The sequence below is a fragment of the Mytilus trossulus genome, chromosome 5, assembly GCF_036588685.1.
Source record: "Mytilus trossulus isolate FHL-02 chromosome 5, PNRI_Mtr1.1.1.hap1, whole genome shotgun sequence".
Taxonomy (NCBI): Eukaryota; Metazoa; Mollusca; class Bivalvia; order Mytilida; family Mytilidae; genus Mytilus; species Mytilus trossulus.
The window spans coordinates 6,355,286-6,378,134 of NC_086377.1; the positions used below are offsets into that span (position 1 = coordinate 6,355,286).

The 22,849-nt window shown below is 33.3% G+C and overlaps 2 long non-coding RNA genes across 2 annotated transcripts; both read left to right on the forward strand.

Annotated features, from left to right (window-relative positions):
* Positions 1 to 1,239: 1,239 nt before the first annotated feature.
* LOC134719381 (uncharacterized) lies at positions 1,240 to 9,865 on the forward strand. The gene is made up of 4 exons (XR_010107568.1): positions 1,240 to 1,457; positions 4,819 to 4,906; positions 8,181 to 8,267; positions 9,632 to 9,865. It is a non-coding gene; the product is annotated as an uncharacterized LOC134719381 (long non-coding RNA).
* Positions 9,866 to 18,934: 9,069 nt separating this feature from the next.
* Positions 18,935 to 20,719, forward strand: LOC134719382 (uncharacterized). Its single transcript, XR_010107569.1, has 3 exons — positions 18,935 to 19,068; positions 19,814 to 19,905; positions 20,535 to 20,719. It is a non-coding gene; the product is annotated as an uncharacterized LOC134719382 (long non-coding RNA).
* The last annotated feature ends 2,130 nt before the right edge of the window (positions 20,720 to 22,849 follow it).

Consider the following 22,849-nt stretch of genomic DNA (forward strand, 5'->3'; position numbering starts at 1 on the left):
GGATACATCTATTGTAGAGTTGTCACTGACTCAGACGTACTTATATATATATATATATATACTGTAGTACGCCGCTAGATTAAAACTGACGTGGAAAGGTAACACATGCCCACCGCCGGAAGCTCCTTTTTTGAGAGCCCAGGTGGTCGTGTGGTCTAGCGGGACGGCTGCAGTGCAGGCGATTTGGTGTCACGATATCACAGTAGCATGGGTTCGAATCCCGGCGAGGGAAGAACCAAAAATTTGCGAAAGCAAATTTACAGATCTAAGACGAGTTGTATACATAAATATATATATACGTATATATATATATGTATATGTAGCCCGTCCCGCTAGACCACACGACCACCTGGGCTCTCAAAAAAAGAGCTTTCGGTGGCCATATGTCTTTCCACGTCAGTTTTAATCTAGCGTCGTACTACAGTACATGATATATAAGAGGCATGAAGATGTTATTGTTACAGATCAGCTAAATTATCTATAGTAAAGGATCCTACAAATTAATGTAAGATACAGTCACAGAAAATAATTATATTCATAAGTACGTCTGAGTCAGTGACAACCCTACAACAGATGTATCCATCGGATCGCCATCAATGATGGTATATATATATATATATATATTTCTGTACACTAAAAATGAATACTTCGTGTATTGTATCAGAGATCCTTGTTTAATTCCTACGAGCAGGTAACACCTCCCGATATATAAATATATATATAATGTTTAAATATACTTTTTCACTTTTTTGGTCTTTTGGAAAATGTTGTTTGTGCTGTTTTTAGACCCTTCTACAACGAAATTTGCTTGACATGCACACATATAAAAATTGCGGTTTTTATCCAACGCAATCATAGGTTTGAACGTAGTTTTCAATTTAGACTCGTTTATATATACATATATATATATATATATAATCGAAATATAGATTGTTGGTGTCCGTTTATATGTAAAATTGGTACCTTTGGGGTAATAAATTCTTTGGGGTAATTGAAAAAAATTCGCCCAAAGGTTTGTACTAATTTCAACCTGTTATGTTAATGTTATCATTTTGTGGTTTTAATATGATATACAGCTAGATAATATCTCCCCAAAACGCTTCCAAACATTTAAATCGGACAACTATTTGAACAATTATCGGTTTATGAAATATGACCGTCTGTAAAGTGCATATCTAGCTGGAGTTATAAACGGGCGTTTGGGCTAATTCGCCTTTTTTGGTTTTCCACTAAAAAAACTGATATATATCACTTATATTATTATTTGAGTAAAGTGGTGGGAACTTTCTGCAGTTTTCGATTAATTTTCTCCAAGAAATTGTAAGAAATAGAAAAAATATTCGACATATATATGAGTAGCACGTCTGAAATTTCACATATATTCTTTCGAAGATCTTATTCGGAACACCTTTGGTTTCATTCGCTTCGATTAAATAGGACAAAATGGCAGCTTGCAGGTAAAATCGTTCCGTTATATAATCATTATTTTATATGTCAATCTTTCAACTGAATTTTAACGTATTGTTGCAGATAGATGTATTTTTGATGGATTGAAGAAAAAAGGTTTTATTTTTATCTTTTTATTGTTTATTCGTTACTCATGCATGTTGGTTGTACGGAAGCTTGCTTCTGACTGTTTTGTCGGATATTTAAATTATAAATCATGCATGTAAATAAAGAAATATACACCTTCTTCAACAAGTCAAAGATTTAAGATATTTTATATTTGTTTTCTGTTTAACAAGACGATTGTTTAGTCAGGTGATGAGATCCAGTGAAATTGATATACTTGTGAAATTTGAGCTTTAAAAATTGCCACTTTGACCTTTTGGATGCATCAGCCGTCTGGTGTCTGTCTGCCTGTTGCATATCTGGTGGTAGATCACATTGGCGGATCCAGGGGAGTTTGAAGCTTTAAATGGGGACATAATTATTGTTGGAATACCCCCCCCTTTTTTTTTAAATTGCTGGATCCTCCCCTGGATCATTCTTATGGTCTTCTTATGATATACAATGTACAACTTAAACTCAAGGATCTGTGGCATGAAGGACATCAATATGCATATGCGAGTGTGTTACTTGGTTGTCTTTTAAGTTTTAGATGTACATTATGTTTTTTCTGTTTATTCATTTATTCCTTGGCGCAAATGGCTTCTTCAGATATTCATGATATATATTTTCAAACATGTTTCTGTCATTCTTGTAAAACATAACAAGTCTGGTTTCCTTTCTTAGTTATTGTAGGGAGTCCATCATGTCTAGCAGTTGTCACATACCTTGCAGCCCTTCTTTGTATAAAAAAAATTGTTCTATTTATTCGTGTTAGTACTAAGACATGTAAGACAAAATGGTAGATGGATTCTTTTGCGAATTTTCTTTTCGTACGAATAATATTTTGTCAGCCTGAACTTCTTTCAACTGGTGGCTGTATAAATGGTCTGTTGATTTTTTGATAGGTTTCTTCCTGTTTGTTTCCCTTTAGACATTGCATTGGTCATGTTGGTGGGGATAAAATTGCATACACCATGATTTTTCCAATATTGCAAGTGTTTCCGATAGGCATGTTTGTAAAATTTTAGCATGGATAGACTCCATGTCTGATTTGCTTACCTGGCCCATAGGGCCAAGTGAGCTTTTCTCATCTTTTCACGTCAGTCTTCATCGTCCATTGTCTTTAACCATGTTTACATATATTATTAACTTTTAATTTTTAATTTACAAAAATTTTTAATTTACAAAAATCTAACCAAACTTGGCCACAATCATCATTGGGGTATCTTGTTTAAGAAATGTGTCCATTGACCCGGGCAACCAACCAAGATGGGCACCATAGCTAAAAATAGAACATAAGGGTAAAATGTAGATTTTGGCTTTTAACTCTGAAACCAAAGCTTTTATGAGTAAATCTGACACGGTTAAAATTGTTTATCAAGCTAAGATTTATCTGTCCTGAAATATTCAGGGGAATCTGACACCTGGTTGTTGGGTTGCCCCTGGGCTGAATTAGTTATTTTTTAGGAAATTTTGCCGTTTTTGGTTATTATCTTGAAAAGTATCATAGATAGAGATAGCCTGTAAAAGCAATAATGTTCAGCAAAGTAAGATCTACAAATCAGTCAGCATGACTAAAATGGTCAAGTGACCCCTAAAGAAGTTATTGACCTTTATAGTCAATTTTCAACAATTTTTGGTATACGATTGCTTTAGAGCAATCTGTAGACTTATACCGATGGCTCAGAGCATTACCCTCACGTCAATCTTTTTATTCTAAACATTAAGGAACATCTCAGATACTTACATGACTTATGATTGTCTTGCTTTAATTCAGTAAGTTGGGTAAATTAGTAGGGTTTATTAAACATAGTAAAATGATGTCCATCTATAATAAAGCAGGTGAAATTGATAATCAGCAGTACTAAGAAATACCTCGGCCTGGTTAAGGCCAAAACAAATTTTAAATAACTTTTTTCAAATTGGCACATACTGTTTAAAAATGCATATTAGGATCAAGAAATATCAACAAAAACATGAAAAACATGAAGATTTTTATGTGATGACGTCACAATTAGGTATTATATATACTGTTTTCACAAAAACGATGAAAAATACAGAGTTTATACAGTTTGCTATCTTTATACAATGTATCTGTTGTGAAAACATATCAGCCAAGAAACAACAAAATAATCATAATAATTTAACAGATGCTTTATTACAACTTTTATGCTATTAACAAAATATCACCAAAGTTGTTTCTTAGGTTGGCACTTCCTTTTCAATCTAAAATATACTTAAAAATTTGACGAACAACAAAGAAAATCAAGAAATTTTACAAATTATGCACATGATGCAAATTAAGTCATGATTTGTTGCCTTGGTAACTCGTTCAATGTCCAAAATTGTTTTCCTTTTTCTGTATACCTTGTATCTTAGATATTGTACAGTAATTTAAAAATATGTACATGATAACTTTTAAATTAACAGTAATTTTTGGAAAGGGCCAAGTTTATTAAAGATAGAGAAAATTGTAAGTAGCAAGAATGTTCAATAAAGTAAGATCTTCAAACACATCGCCATCACCAAAACACTATTTGCTCATGAATCCATCTGTGTCCTTTAATTAATATGCACATAGAACAAGGTGAGCGACACAGGCTCTTTAAAGCCTCTAGTTAAATGATGCCATATAAAAAAGAAGATGTGATATTATTGCCAATGAGACAACTATCCACAAAAGACCAAAATGACACAAACATTAACAACTATACATTGTAGGTAATCGTACGGCCTTCAACAATGAGCAAAGCCCATACTGCATAGTCAGCTATAAAAGGCCAAGAAAAGACAATGTAAATCAATCCAAAGGAGAAAAATAACGGCCTTATTTATGTAAAAAAATTAATGAAAAACAAATATGTACATGTACATGTACATATAACACATAGACAAACGAACTACTGAATTACAGGCTCCTGACTTGGTACAGGTACATACATTTTTTGTACATAAATAATGTGGCGGGGTTAAACGTGTAAGCCGGATCCCAACCCTCCCCTAACCAGCTGGGACAGTGGTATAACAGTACAACATAAGAAGGACCTATAAAAATCAGTTGATAAAGGCTTACGTATTGTTATGCGTTTACTTTTCTACATGGGCTAGAGGTATAGGGGGAGGGTTTAGATCTCACAAACATGTTAAACCCCGCCACATTTTTGCGCCTATCCCAAGTCTTGTATCATTTTAATTTTAGATCTTGTGTACAATTTGGAAATTAGTATGGCATTCATTATCACTGAACTAGTATATATATTTTTTTAGGGGCCAGCTGAAGGACACCTCTGGGTGCGGGAATTTTTCGATACAGTGAAGACCTGTTGGTGAGCTTCTGCTGTTGTTTTTATCCAAGGTCAGGTTGTTGTCTCTTTGACACATTCTCCATTTCCATTCTCAATTTTATTAACTTGTCAGATAGACAAAAAATACAAGTGGACGTGGCTGGGTACTTAAACATCCCGACACAAAAAGACACAATGAACAGATGTGAGCTCGAGAGTACTCACAGTTATCTGACACAGCTAGTTCAAAGCCATTAACAACTAATAAAAAATCATGCAACTAAGACTAAACAATCAATCTGTACACATCCAACATCCAATGGATTTAGTGTAAAGACGTCTTAAACAGCCAGAGAAAAACATGACCTTGTGCAATGCCAAGTTACAGGTATCAACAGATTGTAGATCCATGAATATGTATACATGTATGTATATAACATACCAGTAATATTTAGTTAATCTTTTAATCTACTGATATCAAAATCAATATTTATACCAATAAAACAATGTTCAATGATCTTATTACAGTGTTGAATTGGTAACCTTTTAGAATAAGTTATTTAAGGGAGCGACAAGTTTACATGGATCATTTCTAAATTTCTGGGCACTGTTAACAACATTTCCGTAAAAATGAGGATGTGCTATCCGGTATGAAATAAGTTTGCTACAGGTACAATCAAGCTTCAAAACAAATCTTTATATCTATCATGTCTATGGAAAAATTCAGTAAAGGTTTTAAGTAATTTATGGTAAAGATATCCATGATATCCCTGGTTTTAATAATTTACCAGTAATACATAGGTTGCGTTCGTTAAAATTAAAAACGTCATAACAGACATGGGCATAACAAACAAGTTGTGAAATTTAAACACGGTAAGATGGTGCCAAAGGAACATCACCATTTAAAAATGAAAAAAATAACAATCATGACAATAGGGAAAGAAAAGTCGTCTCTTGTGTTGTAAATTTTAGAGTGTAGTTTCCTGTTTAAAACCGAAATATCGAAATCCAGGAAAGGACAGTTATTACCGAATAAATTTGATTTATTTAAAGTAAGATCCTAAGGGTAAATTTCAGCATTATATTGAGAAAATTCTTGATTATTTAATGAAAAAATATCATCAAGATAACGGTAAGTGTTGTTGAATTTATCAAATAAATTTCGATGGGTCTTTGTTGAGTTTAGTCATTAACTGTGATTCGTAACAGTAAAAAAACAAGTCATAGAACATATTCATAGAAAAGTAACTCTCTGACAGAATGTATAAGTACAGAGCTACGTCATATGTAATACAGAAACACAAAAACCCATATGGAAAAAGCATTTTAACAAAAACGAAAGACAGGCCTAAACACTTTTATTACAATATATCAAATCCAAAAACAAATGTTGAGTGCATCTAATTCATCCCATCTTAGGTAAAGTAAATAGTAATGTATTTGTTGAAATTGCGAGATAATAATATCATTTTGCAGATCTCTTTTGCTTAGAAACTAAAAGACAAATAGAAGAATATGTGTTCTTATCAAATCTATCTACTACTCTGAATTGTAAGATGCACTCTGAGAATGAAAAAAATCTTTAATATCGAATAGATTTTATTTTGATAGAAGAACTTCAACATATTTCATAGAAGTTTGCAGTCTTTCAATTTATGGTTATTTAAATCTTTCTAAAATGTGAACTAGTAAAAATGATCGTACTTTTTTTCAACAAAACCTTTGTAAGTATTTCTTGGTACTGCTGATTATCCATTACACCTGCTTTATTATAGATGGACATCATTTTACTATGTTTAATGAACAAAATTGATGGAAATACTAAATTCTTTGTTTTTCAATTTTGACAAAATGCAAGACACCATTTTGTGAACTTTAAACTGGTCCTTCACTTTTGCTTGTGCAAAAATAATCATGAATATATTATAATGCCTACCAATGTTAAAACTACAATAAACATGATAAAGTATTTCTTAATTAATATATATTATTTTTAGATAATCCCCCAATATCATGTCAGAATAGAGTAGCCTTACTTCATTTTTTATACTTTCACAATTCTTATACAGACTCTGACAAGAGTGTAGATACAATTGTAAATATTGCCATTTTACATGATCCCATGCTTAATTTTCAAAATCATCCATATTGCTGCATCTTTGTTAGCCATGGATTACATGTACTTTCAAGTCCCCCTCTTCTGATTTGATTTAACACAAAGGTAATGTAATAAGATCAAAAATACATGAAATATATATATTTATCATATACTCAGACTAAATAACATATCATTTTTACTGTGTGATAATAGCATTTAATTAACGTAAATTCCATATTTTTCGATTGGTGCTTGGCGGGCTGATATGAAAAGTTTATCATTTGCTTCGATTGTTATCGCATGCCTTTCCGTAACATTATCGCATGGCATTCCTGTGATACTCGGAAAATTCCGGAAAATACACCTCAATGCAACGTTTTCAGTGAAAACACATCAATTTACAAAGAAGTGTACAAAACAATATTTGGATACTTGAGAATATATTGTGTAAAATAATTAGAAAAAAAAGAAACAAACAAATTATTAAAAATAATTGCATTTTTAAAACAGTTTCAAACATAATTTAGAAAGTTGCTTAAAAAAGTTGACCTCCAAACAATGTTAATTATGTATATTGTTTAATTATATATTTTGTCGATTCGTCTATAACAAAATATTTTTCTTCTCTGTTGAGCAGATGATCGAAAGTATTCATATCGAATGAACTTAATTATGAGTCCGACGTCCGTAATCTTTTCACTCTTTGAACTCTATCTGGTAACCACGTAAAATGATTAATAATGATTTTAGCCGTTATTATTCTCCATTGTTGAAGCATATGATAAAAAGATCATAACATGTCATTTTTCTTATCGCATGTATTATCAGCCCTCGGTCAATATCAGCCCTTGAGCCATGCGGCTTTTGGGCTGATATTGCACCTAGGGCTGATAATACATGCGATATGAAAAATACCATGTTATAATCTGATAACATTGTACATGAATATAATCACAAAAAGATGTGTTATCGTTACCAATAAGACAACTCTCCATTCAAGCCCCAATGAGTACTAATGTGAAACAATTCAGGTAGGACGAACTTATTGCCAGTCTAATATAAAAAGATTAACAAGCTACATGTACAACCACTAAAGATACTGAGTCGGGACAGGCATATTGTGCATATAGTATAACTGCAGTTAGGTTAAACGTATTTGATGGATCCAAATTTTAAACCCTCTCTCTAACCTGAGATAGTGGTGTTAAAGCACAAAAATAAAAAAAACATTTAAAACTCTTTTGTAGGGGTTTTTACTCATCAGATGCATGATTCAGATCAATACAGTGGTGTCTGCATAAAAAAAGTTGATGGGAGAATGATGTTTATCAAAGGTAGGGTTTGAACTGGGTAAGAGAATGACAATAGAACAAAATAAATCTTGTAATTTTATAGGGTGTTTTTCAAGGGTTTAAGATGTTTTTAGAACTTTATAGTTAATACAAGTGTTGATTTTGGACTTCATCATGTTCATTATGCGCTGGCTGTCACTTTAACTTCAACAAAAATAGAATATACATGTATGGGGTTTTTCAATATGCTGAATCTAACCATGTATTTAGATTTTTAATATTTTGGCCCTTTTAGAATTAAATTGCTCCACATTGAGATCGAAACATCTAAAGGGTGTAAAATTGTACGTTATTTGATTTCATCAGAAATTGAATTTTGGGGTTCTATGATATGCTGAATCTAACCATGTAATTAGATTGTGGGTATTGGACCATAATTTAAAATTTTGAAGTTTCGAAGATTCGAAGTTTAAGATCTTAGACAAAATTCATTCTGTGATAGAAACCTATGTTGTGTCAACTATTTAATCACAATCCAAATTCAGAGCTATATCAAGCTTAATTGTTGTGTTAATACTTGCCCCAACTGTTCATGGTTGGACCTCTGCGGTCATATAAAGCTGGGCACTGCGGAGCATATGGTTAAATGGGGAAAAAATGCAAATGAATTTACAGTAACTTGTGTATAGTCGGGTTTGTATAAAATTTAAATCAATTAGATTATTAATTAAAGTTATTAAAAAGTTTTCAAATTTTAGATTTTTGAAATTATGATCCAAGTTTTTAGAATATCAAACAGATCATTCAAGTAAACCATTGTATATATTGCCCAAAAAATTTGTGCTACCATTATAATCATTGTATATTTATGAGACTTTTTCAGTGTACCAGGGTTCGATTCCCTGCCTAGGAAATCATCATAGTGCTGGTGCAAAGTGGGCAAATATCCTAGTGGCCCCGCACTGATTAAAGTCTCTTTTATACTTTGTCTTTATTATTTTTTTGTACATGAAGTTATAAATGTGAATGAAAAGAGGGATACCTTACAAAAAGAACCCCAAAAAGTATTTTATTGATAATGCATGCCATTGTATTAAAATTACATTTGTCAATGTGAATGAAAAGAGGGATACCTTACAAAAAGAACCCCAAAAAGTATTTTATTGATAATGCATGCCATTGTATTAAAATTACATTTGTAAATGTACATGTTTGTCATGCATGGTAGAAAAAATATATATGTTTTTTGCATGGTAATAATTTGGCCTCAAACATCACTGATGAAAACTATTTGTTGATCTGCACATCTGGTGCAGCGAAATTGGTATTTTAACATTATTCCCTACAAAGGCCTACATGGACAAGTATATTAAATATAAATGCTATACTATTTGTTCACATTTAAGGTTGATGTAAACAAAGAAAAGAAAATTCAACAGATGAGGCTTTTTGACAAGAAGTGTTATTTTGAAATGATTTTTAGCCAGCAAATCAAGGTTAACAGCATCTAGAGAAATTTGCACAGCAACATGGAGGAGAAAAACCATCAATCCTTGCAAATCTTGCTGGACGGAATTGAGATTTTTTAGCACAAGCAACAATTCATGGAAAAAACTATGAAAAAAGGCTCTAGGTGTAATACCACCATTGAATTTCCCCTATTAGTCTTTGTTAAATTTGCACTTTTCAAAAAATTGTGCAGAATTTATCTTTGTTTCAAATAAAGAAATACTTGGCATGAGTAAAGTTTTATCCTGTCCAGTTCTATAGAAAAAGTTTCACATCACATTCCATTGCATATAAGAAAATAACCATCATTGGAAGTTAACCAATCAAATTTCTCCCCTTATTATACCCCACGCAACGAGTTGCGGAGGGTATAATGTTTTTGACTCGTCAGTCCGTCCGTCAGTCCTGTTTCTTGTCATCGCAACTCCTCTCAAACCACACAACAGAATTTCACGAAACCTGTTCAGATAATAAGGACATACTATGTAGTTGTGCAGATCAACAGGAAATTGCGATTCCCTTTTGAACTTATTTGCCTCAATATACTTCTGCAACAGTTTGTCATCTTAACTCCTCTGAAACCACACAACAGAATTTCATGAAATTTTGTAGATAATAAGGACATACTATTAAGATGTGCATATTGGCAGGAAATTAATTTTTCTTATACAATTTTTTTTTCTTACACTTATTTAATTTCTCCAATGACATGTGGGGACGTGGGGTATGTAAGCGTGCTCACTAAGGTTCTTTAATTCTATCTGTGTACAAGGTTTAGTCACCATGTAACCTCAAGATGACAACATTTTCTATAGAAATCACAAATAAAAAATAATGGTGCTTTGAAATACCAAAGACATATGTTTATGACACAGAAATAGTTTTACTGCAATAAAATGTAAGATTAATTACCTACAACGGTCAAATTCAAGGGAATATTTTTTTAGACCTACTTTTGTATGCAACCAGATGTGACGTTCCATGATTTGGTGGTATTGCACCTAAATCAAAATCAAAACTGAAAACTTCTTGATGACAAACTGTTGCAGAAGTACATTGAAGCAAATAAGTTCAAAGGGGCGTAACTCCTAGAAAAAAAATTGAATCACACTTTCCCGTCGATATGCACAACTACAAAGTATGTTCTTATTATCTGAAAAGGTTTCGTGAAATTCTGTTTTGTGGTTTGAGAGGAGTTGCGATGACAAACTGTTGCAGTAGTACATTGAAGCAAATAAGTTCAAAGGGGCGTTACTCCTAGAAAAAAATTGAATCGAAATTTCCCGTCAATATGCACAACTACAAAGTATGTCCTTATTATCTGAAAAGGTTTTGTGAAATTCTGTTATGTGGTTTGAGAGGAGTTGCAATGACAAACTGTTGCAGTAGTACATTGAAGCAAATAAGTTCAAAGGGGCGTAACTCCTAGAAAAAAAATTGAATCGCAATTTCCAGTCAATATGCACAACTACATAGTATGTCCTTATTATCTGAAAAGGTTTCTTGAAATTCTGTTGTGTGATTTGAGAGGAGTTGCGATGACAAACTGTTGCAGTAGTACATTAAAGTATATAAGTTCAAAGGGGCGTAACTCCTAGAAAAAAAATTGAATCGCAATTTCCCGTCGATATGCATAACTATAAAGTATGTCCTTAAGTTATTATCTGAAAAGGTTTCGTGAAATTCTGTATAAGAGCTGCATCAATTTTAGATATTGTGTCCAAACTAATCACATCTATCTTAATATTTCGTTGTTTGTGTGTCCACTATCAGTATGTGCTGTTCTAGTTCACTATTTGTTCGCATGTGGTATGATTGCAAATAACACAACCATTCACAAGAGACCAACATGACACAGACATTAACAACTATAGGTCACCGTACGCCTTCAACAACGAGCAAAGCCCATACCGCATAGTCCACTAAAAAAGGCCCCGATATGACAATGTAAAACAATTTAAACGAGAAAACTAAAGGCCTTATTTGTATAAAAAATGAACGAAAAACAAATATGTAACACATAAACATACGACAACCACTGAATAACAGGCTCCTGACTTGGGACAGGCAGATACATAAATAATGTGGCGGGGTTAAACATGATAGCGGGATCCCAACCCTCCCCTAACCTGGGACAGTGGTATTACAGTTCAACATAAGAACGAACTATAAAAATCAGTTGGACAATAAAACAAGTGAATGTGGCTGCATGGGAACATGTACATCCCGACAACAAAAAGACACTAGGAACATATCTGAGAGTATTCGGAGTTATCAGAAAGCACTGTAGTTCATAGCCACTAACAACTAATATAAAAATCATGCATCTAAGACTTTTAAACTAGATCTTCGGCTCCCCCTTTTCGCGTATCAGGGGATTGATGTTTTCCCCACTATTAACTACATATAAAATAAATACTAGAACACACCCGCGAAATCGCGGGCATTCAGAGCGTAGTTTAAAGTATGTAAAGTGTTGTTGGATGAATTTTTTAAAATATTGAATGACTGGAGCAAAAAAAGTATCATAAGTCATAGGTTATTGAGGACAGGAAAATACTTTTTTTTTTATCCCTCCTCCTTTATTTCCAATTATCCCATTTTTTGGTTTTCTATCAATTTCAATATGAACATACATTTAGTATGTTATGAACATTCAAGTAAGGAGCCTGTAATTCGGTGGTTGTTATTTGTTTATGTGTTACATATTTGTTTTTCGTTCATATTTCTGTACATAAATAAGGTCGCTAGTTTCCTGGTTTGAATTGTTTAACATTGTCAGTTCGGGGTCTTTTAAAGCTAAGTATGCGGAAGGGCTTTGTTCGTTGTTGAAGGTCGTACGGTAACCTATAATTGTTAATATCTGTGACATATTGGTCTCTTGTGGAGAGTTGCTTCAACAAGGCAATCATACCACATCTTCTTTCTTTTGTAATCAATGAATTTTGTAAAAGATTTAATGACTGGAGAATTTCAGAAAAGGTATCAAAACTTCACATAGATATAGGAAGATGTGGTGTGAGTGCCAATGAGACAACTCTCCATCCAAATAACAATTTAAAAATTAAACCATTATAGGTTAAAGTACGGCCTTCAACACGGAGCATGCTATTTTTAGCGCTTATCTGTATATCATGAACATTCATTACTATATTTACTTTCGATTCTAAGTTTACTAATCGATCCATAGTGGTCATTGATATACTAGTATACAGACCCTCTCTATTTAATAAAGTAAAAAATCTAAGACAATGTGTGACATTCTTGTCCTGCTTGTGTCTTTGTCATATTGTCTAATTTTAAAAACTTAGTACATTATGTGTTTTGTTGGAAACTTGACATTTGTTTTTCATTTAAAGCATTTTTCAAGAAGAAGAAAAATATTTAAATATTCTTGATTTTAAGAAAGGTAGGTCATATGTTAATTCACAATCAGTGCTCTTCCATTACATTAAGAATTGGAAATGCTCGATACTAAAACAATCGTTTTGTACAGCTGATAAAGTTGAGGATGGGAGTTATTTTTCAATCGAATGCTCACTTCATAATAATTTGAGGGTGGAACTCTTTCACCATATTTCTAGCACATGTAAGAACTTTAAAAAGTAAGATAAATAAGATAAATTTTGTTAACACAAGAAAACTTTACTATTATGGGGGGAAATGATGATTACATTCAATTTGTTAGTTCTTTTGACGATTATGGATTACATGTCTTGATACTGACTGTTATTTGATATCCATGTGTTAGTTGGTTTTTTTTCTATTTTGTCTTGGCTCCGATTGTGACCGAGGCTTATAGGGCTATAAAGATAATTATATCATATTAGTATTGTAATGTTTTAATGTCATGAATGTTGACCCAATCATTAGACCGCCGCTTCGAAAAAGTGGGGTAGACTGTTTTACCTCTGTCTGTCGTATCGTCTAACCGTCCATCCGTCAGTTTGTCCGTCCGTCCCATAAATATTTTCGTTCCATCTTTTTTCATGAACTACATTACAAGGATTTCTGAAAGGTTAATTGAAGTCGGCTGTGGCGTGTGATACTTTTTCAAATTGATTACGCATTACATGTGACAGCCAAGTTGAAAACTGTCGTCACATTTTACTCAGGAACTACAAGAAATTATTTCTGAAATTTGATTTCAATATTTTTATAAGTCAGTTATACTGTGTGATGCTTTTTCAGATTCACAACTCAAACACTTCCTGTCTACCGAAATGTTTGGGCGGGGTTGTCATCAGTAGCTCGTACCACCAATGGTTGTTCTTGATTTATACATGTATGCTCTTTAAGATCCTTTAATTTGGAAAATGACATATTCTTTTCTGTTTTATTCTATATATATACAGATTTCGAATTGAGTATATATAGAAAGTATTCGAACTACCTTAGCCTCATGTTATATATACGGGATTATTTCTTAAAATATGTTAAAATATTACATATCTAGACGTAATAATACAGACAGACACATTTTATTTTCCCCTGATACCATCAGTGTCGGACTTATGGGTTGTCGGAGTTTTGGGCTGTCGGAGCAATGGGTTGTCGGACTTTTGGGTTGTCGGACTAATGGGTTGTCGGACCATTTGGGCTGTCGGACTAATGGGCTGTCGAAATAATGGCGTGTAACCATGTATTACGCGTACACCGAATATACACAATGCATAAAGTGTACACGCCATGTAAACCAAGTACTTCCAATGTATCACCGGTTATATATGGTCCAACATACACATCAAGTATTGTACACAAAGTAAACGCCCTGTATACTGCGTATACGACAAGTACAGGGTGTATGTCTGATGTATAAAAGTGTATAGGCCATGTATCACCGGTTGTATATGGTTCAATGTACTCACCAATATTGTGCACAAAGTAAACGCCCTGTATACGACATTTACAGGGAGTATGCCTAATGTATTAGCTGTACACGTCATGTTCACCAGATATATCCAATGTATAAAGGGTACATCCAATGTATCACCGGTTATATATGGTCCAATGTATAAATATATATATTAGTTACCATGCGTCTTCATGCAAAATATTCATACCTAGAGAGTACAGTCCCCTCTTCTGGAATGCAGTCCTTCTTTAAATATATATATGAAAGCATGCGTCTTCATCCAAATTATTCATAATAGAGATTGCAGTCCTCTCTTTATGAGTGCAGTCCTCCTTTGAATATATATAGGTAACCATGCGTTTTCATTTAAATTATTCATATACAAGTGAGTGCAGTCCTCCTTTCAATATATTTAAGAAATAATTCATGGGGCATACATCAAAGTCAAAAGAAAAGAAAATATGATTGCTTGGAATAAGTAGAATGTTCTATAAAATAAAAAATAAATGTTATGTCAGTTTGAACTTGAGAACTTGTGCATTTCCACTGCACACAATTATCATACCATCATAACATATATGAGAAGAACATAACCCGTGCCATGCCAACAACTGGTATATTAAAAGTAAATGTGTTAAGTTCCGATGCAAAGACCCCGGGCTATAAGCGAATAAATTAAAAATTATTCAGCTTATTGGTTAAGTGGTTTGAGAGTAAAAGATCTTTGAAATAGTCTACACTGAAGGACGGACAACAGAAGCGACAAAAGACACCAAGTTATTGCAAAAACTTAATAGATATAGGATGATGTGGTGTGAGTGCCAATGAGACAACTCTCCATCCAAATAAAAATTAATAAAAATAAACCATTATAGGTCATGGCCTTCAACACGGAGCCTTGGCTCACATCGAACAACAAGCTATATAGGGCCCCAAAATTACTGATGTAAAACCATTCAAAAGGGAAAACCAACGGTCTAATTATATTTAGGGAAAGGTGAGCTAAAAAGTTTTCAAGGAACTCTGGTAATATTAATCAATACAATTGAAATCACTGCAAAATTGACAAAAAAGCATAAATTTGTTTACCTCCATCTTTACTGTAACTTTCATTTTGACTGGCATCTCCTGCATCTAAACCAACTGACATAAAAAAAATAATATTATAAATCACTGAAATTTTGCAAATAAGCTGCACAAATAATTGTAAAAACTAGGATTACACCCAAAAATTATCTAAATATCTTCTTAAAAGGGCAATAACTCTTATAAAAGATGGTTGATAATTTCGGTCATTCTTACTTTTAAGTAAATTTTAATTGTTGATTTTTTTTAACTGTTTTCAATTTCACTTTACCTGTAAATAAATTCAAGACAATAATTGAAACTGTAAAAATAATCATCATTACAGGGTCGGTAACCCAACAATATGTTGTCAATTTGTTATAAAATTTCAAGAACACAAAGATTTGGACTTGTTCACATTATTCATTAAGCTGGGGTCACACATTCACGATGTTTACTACCGTCCTTGACAGGACCATTCCCGATTGAAATTTATTAAAAGTCTGATCAAGATCCTGTGAATCGTGGATGGAAATTCAAACTTAAATTTAAATTTGTAAAAAAAAATAATTTGATCACAACAATCAGATAGTGTTCAGGAAACGTCGATATTCAACCGTTTCAAAGCGAATTAGTCCCGATAATCCCGTTCTGAATCCGCTTCTAATCCGATTTGTATTTTTCGCCGGGTAAAATTCGACCGAGTCTTTCACGATTCCGTTCCGACTTTACCGAATGTAATCCGACTGAGATCAGACAGTGACCAGACAGTGAACCGACACTGACGGAAGTTATCCGTTCGAAAACTGTCGGCATATTCTGGATGATCAGGTACTGTCGGAACGTAATCCTATCACGGTCCGCTCCATCGCATTGCAAACGGCTTTGTCTGGTCTCAGTCGTATTGTATTCTGTAATTGTCGGGACTCCGACGTGGGTATCATTGACGAATTTCGTATTAATAACGGGACGGTTTCGGAACGGTTTCGGCAAAAACGGTTCGCAATCAACAAGACCTGGATGCAATCTGGACTCAATCGGCAGAAAAAAGGTTTGAAAAATTACTCCAGATCATTTCCGTTCCACAGGACACCGTCCAGAATACACAAGACATTGTTCGGAATTCGATCCGATACAGCAGAATCTGCCACGACATAGCCACGATTGTAATCCGACTAGACAAAATCGGCTGAGTTGCCCCGAATGTTACGGGACGCACCTTACTGTCGGGATGCTTGGCCGAACTATTCGGACCCTTCCCGACCCGTAGGAATCTGTTACGAACTAAAACGACTGCGTTCAGACAATGATAGGACATTCCAGATAATTGAGGATACTAATCCGACTTTTTCACTTTTCGTGTCGTATTGCTGTCTGATCTCAAACGGGAGCAAAAATCGGCAATGTGTGAACCCCGCATTAAATAAATTCATAAATTCAGATCACTGAAAAAAATACATTCTTAACTTCATAAAAAAAAGCCTAGTTTAGATAATTACTAAAATCTACTCTTAATGTTCTACAAACCCTACATAAAAAAATGATTCAAATAAATATACCCATAGAGGATTTAAGTGGCATATACAAGAGAGCACAAGCACAGTCTTTGGAGTGCAGTCCTCCTTTCAATATATTTATAAGTAATCATGCGTCCTCATGCAAATTATTTATATACTAGAGAGTGCACCTTCTCTTTAGAAGTGCAGTCCTCCTCTTGATATATTTATAGATTATTACATGACATTTTCCATATGGCCCTGGTATTAGCCCTAGACTCCCATATCAAGCCAGAGGGCTTGATATGGGTCGTGGGCTGATACCATGGACCCTATGAAAAATGACATGTAATAATCTATTTATCATATATTTTTAAGTAAAAGAAAATAAATAGCTTACATCAAATTATGTTTGATATTTCTTCAAAAATCAAAAAGATGTTTAACGAAAAAAAAAAATGTATCACTGTGAGTTAAAAAAAGTTCGTATCACAGTACAGTAGATAAACAACGTTTTATGAAAAGTTTCAGAAATAATTAACAATAAATATATTAATTCTAAGAATTGCAAACATTAAAAAACTTCAAAGTTTTACATTACAAATGTTAAAAAATGCTTTAAGAAGAATCCTATATTATCGCTACTCATTCCAGTGTGGCTTCATATATTTTCTAAATTCTTTCTAAATTCTTTCTAAATTCTCGGGCCTATAAAGGCCCTCGGGCTGATATTGATGTCTCGGGATGATACGACATATGATACGGATTTTGCCATGTATTATTCTCTATATACATATATATGTAACCATGCCGGTCTTCATGCAAATTATTCATATATACTAGAGAATGCAGTCCTCTCTTTTTGAGTGCAGTCCTCCTTCAATTTTTTTTATATGTAATCCAAATCGTCTGTCTTCATGCAAATTATTCATACACAAGAGAGTACGGTCCTCTCGTTAGGACATCAGTCCTCCTTTAGTTTTCTATAAGTAACCGTGTGTCTTCATGCAAATTATTCATATACAAGAAAGTACAGTCCTCTCTTTTGGAGTTCAATCCTCATGCGCGTAGCTACATGTACGTTTACGTCAAAACGCCCGGGCGTACACTTGAATTTTGAAAATAAAACAAATAATCGACATAGAATAAGAAAAACTGGTCAGAAGCACATCAACCTTGTGCTTCTCTATTCAATGAATTGTGATTTTAAATAAAAAGGGAATAAATTTATTCAAATAGATCATTTGATATACCCAGCAGGCACTCAACGTTGAATAAACGTTGAAATGGGGTTGAAATGTGATCAACGTATATTCAACGTTGTAACAACGTAACATTTTCAACGTTGAGAAATAAACAAATATTCAACGTTGAATTAACGTTGACAATTTCAACGTTGAAATTCGAAAGTTGATTCAACATTGAATCAACGTTAACTTATTTACTCATCGGGTAGGCCTATATAAAAAAAAAGCATTATCAAATGGTAATACATGCACAACCGTAATAGTATACACTTATAAAGAAAAGAATGAAATAGAATTTTCGTTTTCACATTGATAAAACAGTATAGTACCAACTATTGATCACTATTTAAACTTAATTGAGTTGTGTCACGTTATGAGAAAAAAAGGTGGTAAGTCTTTGATACTGAATTTCTAGGGAATAAGAAATGTGAGTTATTTATTTTATTTCACATAATGTTAATTGGAACATAAGGATAATATGTAAAGAAATTTGAAATAGCAAGTTAATTATCTACAATGATCGCGATTTCTTTCATTCATATTTTCGCGGGATTTTAACAGGAAGTCGGATTGCCCATGCGCATTATTTAAACGCGTCTTTCCTGTATTTCAAAAAGAATAACAAAGGACGAGGTTGCAGAGAAACTTTCCGTTTATCACGCATATTTATGGTATGTAGATGTTTGTATGTGGCTATCACGGTTTTTCATATTTATAAATTGTGTTTAGAAACTCTGAATTAGTATCCATATTGCACAATCAGAGAAAAATATAACGTCAACATACATTGCAAACAGATCAGAACACATGGAAGAGCCATCATATATATAATTTCCTCCAGTTATGCTATTTTTAAGAGCATTTAATGCAAAAAGCAATTTTAGTTTCATATTTAAGTTAAGGTTAAAATTGATACATTTATTATGCTTAAAGATTCGAAAAAGAAAAAAAGGGGGGATAAGCAAGTGTTTACATTATTGTGCTCAGGTAAATTTCCAAACATGTTTATTATATACTATATGCGATTTGTTTAGTTAAACATTAAGGCTTGGTAAACCACATACTTTTTGAGATTATAAATTTCAACTGGACAACAAAGTATTGAATTGGAACGATCATGTGATGAAAATTGATACTTATTTTTACAAAAACATTAAATAATTAAAAAAAAAGAGTATTATTTCACGCTATGTCTATGAGAGGACAACTATAGAAAATTATGATAACTTTTCACCTAATTAATCTTTCTACAAAATTCATTCTATTTTATTTATTTTTTAAAACGAGTCTGACAGTTTGACACTTATGATATCTGATCTTCAGGTGATCTCTGACGCCTGTTTACATTAATGTGTACGTAACCTTGCGCTGAAGGTTTGCAGTCCATTATCATAACATGCATTATTTATTTTACAGTTTCTTGTCAAACAAATCATTGGCTGTAATGCATCAAGTGGAGCAAAATCAAAAATCAGTTTTGGGAATGCCAGTCTTTAAAATCATCAAAGGTAGGTTTTTTGTCTGTATAACTTTATACCATTTGTGTTCAAAGATTTATCTGTTGTTTATTCTAATTTTGTAATCTTGACATACAAAAAAATGTACCATATATTATATTACATGTATGTTTATCTGTAAATCTGAACTATTCGACTTAAGCTAATTTTTTCATGTTAATGGACTCGGGCAGTCATCAATAAAAAAAAACATCATAGGTAAAGTGTTTTCTTTGTTGAGTTAAACCCAAAGTCTTACAAAACTCAGGTTGGAGCTTCTTCACTAACAAAAAACTAACAATGTAAAAAAGATGTGGTATGATTGCCTATGAGACAACTATTCACAAAAGACCAAAATGACACAAACATTAACAACTATAGGTCACCGTACGGCCTTCAACAATGAGCAAAGCCCATACCGCATAGTCAGCTATAAAAGGCCCTGATAAGACAATGTAAAACAATCATAGTAAACATTAATGTATATATTTTTTATTAAAGAAACCTTATTACAATATGTGCTTTGTCTTTATGGTTTTGTTTATTTTTAATGCTTCTAGGAACAAATTGAAAGAGGCTCAAATTTAAAATATCTTTTCACGACAAACAATTTATATTTATTATAATCTGATTTTTTCCAGAAGTTAAATATACTGCAAAAGTATAAAGATGTCATTGGGAAATACACATCTGATAAAGACCCCTCCTGCTTAAAGTCTACCGCAGAAATATCTCGAAGTGGTGGAAGAATGATGACACGCAATAAGGACAAACAGAGACAAAGATAACAAATGAATTTATAAAATAAATATTGTATCAAAAGAAATATGATTGTATTACTTAATTTGATATTGTTCCTGAGTATGTATTCATTTAATGGTTTATACCAATTATTGGTGTGAGGGTAAAATTTATATATACATAACATATTTGGTCAAGGACCTTTGGTTTTTGTGGAGATTTGTCTGCCCGTGAGTGGTTAGCAGTCATGCAGCAACTTCTTATTGTAATAAGTATTGCAATCATCCTGAACACAAGTTGGATCTTATTACGTCTTCATGATTCTTGGGATATACTTCTTTGAAGAAGGGCTTAACATTTGTTGGTCGTTAAAAAAACTACTTTCAACTTGTGAGAATTATTTAGAACTATATATATTCAACATCTTCTTTCCTCTCTGTTCGGAGATCCTTTCTGTGGTGTTGGGGATGTTGTTTCAGTAACAGTTGATGTATTTATTTAGATGTTTCCCATTTAGCTTATTTATTTGGTTTATATGTATCTTGGTGAGAGAAAAACACATTAAAAAAAGTGTACACTCAGGCTACCTACCATCTAACAACAGCAAAAATTTGGAGAGCAGGTAAAAATGTGTATGCAGCTTAATAATTAAGTTCATTAATATACTTTCAACTACTATTCAACCTTAAATCAACGTTGAATGGATGTTGAAACTTCAACGTTGAAATGTCAACGTTAATTCCAATTTTCAAAATCAAACATAAATTTGACATTGTTTCAACGTTGAGAAACAACCTTGTTTCAACGTTGAATCAATGTTGAGTGCCTGCTGGGTATATTTGTTCGAATTTTTGTAAAAGTCTGAATCTTCTATGAATTCTACGTACTTTTCTTATACTTAAAGCAATTCACCATCTGCTCAGAGCCGATATGCTGTTTGTGTTTTTGTTGTAAGCCCTAGTCCTACTATGAGCCTATGATTTATGTCCCTAAAGCGAGACAAAGCGGCCGCAAATATTTAGGTTCCGAATGTGGATAAAGTCTTTTGAATATCGTGTGATGCATTCTCAACAACTTTATGTTTACCGAACACTTTTTACATGAGAGCCAAGTTGTAAATTTTCGTCAAATTTTAAAAACTACAATACAATGATTTCTGAACTTTTGTATCAAGGTTTATATAAGTCAGTTATACTGTGTGGTGCTATTTTAGAATCACAACACAACAACTTCCTGTCTACCAAGATATTTGACAGGGTATCATCAGTAGCTCGCACCATCACTAGTTGGTCTTAATTTGTTTGCTCTTAAAAGACCCTGTAATTTGGAAAATGAAATATTCTTTTGAGGCTCCCGCAGGGTAAAAAACGACCTCCGACCTCCGGGCTTTTTAGAGGCGACTTCCGACCTGAGGGCCTTCTAAAAACGACCTGCGACCTGTAAAATTTGGAAAAAAACGACCTCCGACTTCACCTACGCTAAAAAGACTTCACCTACGCTAAAAACGACCTTGCCATTTTTATCGCGATGTTTTCCTATGTGGTTCTTTGTCGCTACTTCTGTTATCTGACAGATCTGAAAAATTGCGCGCGATTACTGGTTCTCTGTCTCAGCCTATTCCATAGCCTGGGATCCGGCCAAATCTAGCTGCGCGTCGTAATGGCCGGGTGGGGAACAAATACCCATTTGACTCTGAATCTAAAGTGAGGCTGAATAAATCTTTGCATAAATTTTTTTATGTTTGATGTAAACCAGCGCAATTGGATTCCAATTGACACCTTGGACATGTGAAATTTTAAACTTTTAACTTTCTCACCAGGCGATTGCTGATAAGAATTAACCCTTTTCTGCTTACTAATTATCATCATACTACTAATTAGATATGATAACACTATACATCAATTCATAAAGAAAAATTATTACAGTCTAATTTTTACTAATTGATGTTAAACAAGAATTGATTGGATACAGATGTAAAACAAACATTGAGGGTTTAATTTTTAAATTGTTATTTGGATGGAGAGTTGTCTCATTGGCACTCACACCACATCTTCCTATATCTATTGAGGACAAAATTAGTATTAACCAATCATTGACAGGCAGTACATTGATACACGCCTGGCTATACTGAGAAGATTAGCCTGGACCCCAGGCTACCTATTCCCCCCTTCCCCCAAGACTGTACGTTCTTCCCACATGTAGAACTAGATCGGGA